This window comes from Trichinella spiralis (genome assembly GCF_000181795.1).
Source record: "Trichinella spiralis strain ISS 195 chromosome Unknown Scfld1756, whole genome shotgun sequence".
Lineage (NCBI taxonomy): Eukaryota > Metazoa > Nematoda > Enoplea > Trichinellida > Trichinellidae > Trichinella > Trichinella spiralis.
The window spans coordinates 10,666-13,175 of record NW_003528695.1 but is presented as its reverse complement, the minus strand read 5'-3'; positions in this window follow the sequence as shown (position 1 = coordinate 13,175).

Here is a 2,510-nt window from a genome sequence, read left to right as displayed (position 1 = left end):
TTTTTTTTTTGAAAAACTTGTTACTTCGATATGCAGAAAAAAAAAGTAATGGAATTATAAAAAAAAAGTTAATTAAATTCGTTTGAAACGTCGCTGAATTATTTACACTTTTTTACAATAAAGTAATTGTGAAGAATAAATTTATAATGCTATCATGCTAATGTACTATGAATATTTGAACTACCAAAATTGCACTATGAATAAATACACAATATTGGATTAAAATCAAACAATTGTAATGTTAACGTGCAATGCCTGTGGAATTAAATTTTTCAAATGTTCAGGAGAGATAATGTGATAAATAAAAATCTTCAAATCAACTTATTTTAAAACAATCAATAATACCAATGTCAATTACATATATATATAATAATACTCCATTTACACAAAGTCTCAAATAGCATTCATTCAACGTGCGCAAATCAATCGAATTAGAAAGTACTGCTTCAGCAGGCATCAAATAATATTAGTTTTTATCAGTTGAAATATTAAAGAATGTGAGAACTGACCAATTTTGTGGAGATAATGTTGAATAGAAGAAGAACAAAACAATGCACATCGCAAATTTAAAAATCTGTAATGCATTGGGGCTTTTCAAAATTCATATTTGCTATTTGCCGAAAAAGTACAAAAAATTGAAGTTCAGCTTATTAGATTATTTTGTTCATTTCAAATGATGAATAATATTTCGAAGTATGTTCTGAAAAATGAAAACAGTTGCTGCTTGGGAGGCACGCAAAAAATTGAAAACGCTTTTCATATGCTTCAGCTCAGATGCAATTTATACATTGCTCACCTACATATCCATTTATATTTGAGCAAATGAAAAAACAATTTTTACATTCCTCAGTGATAAAAAAAATCATTAAAAGAATATTAATGAAACAACTCCTTTACAGTAGACTAATTTGGAAAAAAATTATGAAAAGCGAATTCTTGGTCATGCAACTGCAACTGATGATGAACTGGGAACAGACGAGAGGTGTGGCTTAATAAGATTCAAAGTGATTTCTCAGATTCTGGCACGGATAACTTCTTCACATTTATTTCTGTCCAATTTGCCGTTAGCACATCTTACACAAAATCAGTACAACGCCAAATGACTAATCAAGCATAATCGATTGCACAATAAACAACCATCAAAAATTCAGAAAAAAAACAAAGAGAATACACTTTTGTATTGTAATATTGAAGTCATATGCATGATTAAAATATGTAAAAATATGTTCCAAGAAATGAATTTGGAATTTCATTCTTTTCAATTGCACGTTAAAAATAGAAACTGAGGTGCAGCAAAGCAAAGGGGAGAACGATAAAAAGACGCGCGCATCCTGCTAATTTCCCTCTTCAATTTTCACGTTTCCTTGGAGACTGAAAATTTGAAGAAGTCAGAAATACTTCAACTTCGAGTATTAAAATTCCAACATGCAAGTATATACATACATGTATATACATATATATATCATGAGTGAAATAAAAGAACTAACTTTTGAACAATGAATAATAAATATCGTATGATGATAGTTGAAAAATAATAACATTTCTGTATTACCATTAAAAGTTTAATTAAAAAAATGGGGGAAAGTGAAAAGCAAAATAAATTAAAAAGCATGCTAAATATATTTTACGACTCTTGATTTACCATCTGTTTTAGTGTCATTCAACTTTATCAGATACATAGATTAAATTTACTAGTTTAATGCTTCAAAGTGAACAAAAACAAAACAATCACATCGTCGTTTATGTCCCATAAAAACAAATACAGAAGTTGTTGAAAGCAGATGAGCATCGTGAAAAGCTAAGAGCAAGATCAATAGTTACACAATTATCCTCTTAGCATAAGAAGAATTTTGCCTACACACGCACACACACTTATAAGACAGGTACTTATTCATTCTACATTACTCTACAATGCTTTAATGATATTGTAATTTTCATATTTTATAACAAATGCATGCACATACATACATACATACATACCTATTATCATATAAGCAACTGATTTTTCACAGATTTTAAAATAATTTATGAATTGATTTCAATTTCAGTTTAAATCATCAGAAAGCGATTTCTACAAACGAACATTAGAAAACTTCCAAAAGATAAATGCTTTGAAAATTTCAAATTCAAATCAAACAAATAAAAATGCATCATAACTGTACTATCAAGTATGCATATATAGCATGCTGAAGATAAATGCTGAGTTGTGAAACGTTGCTTATGCTAATTATTAGCAAACCCAAATTCTAAATGAAAATTTTGTGAAGAAATAGAAGTGAAAAATCTGATCAATGAAATATAGACACTTTTTCACAATTATCATAAAAAACAAAGTAATAATAGTTTAAATTGCAATATAAAACAGTTCTTCACTAGATTATTGTTTTATGAGGAAAAGCAAATATTTTTTTCTTTAATTTGTCTACAGAATTTCACAATTCAAAGCGTTTGCTGAAATTTTAAGTAATCATCACGTCAGTCATGAAGTTAGCGTCATTTGATTTTCCCTC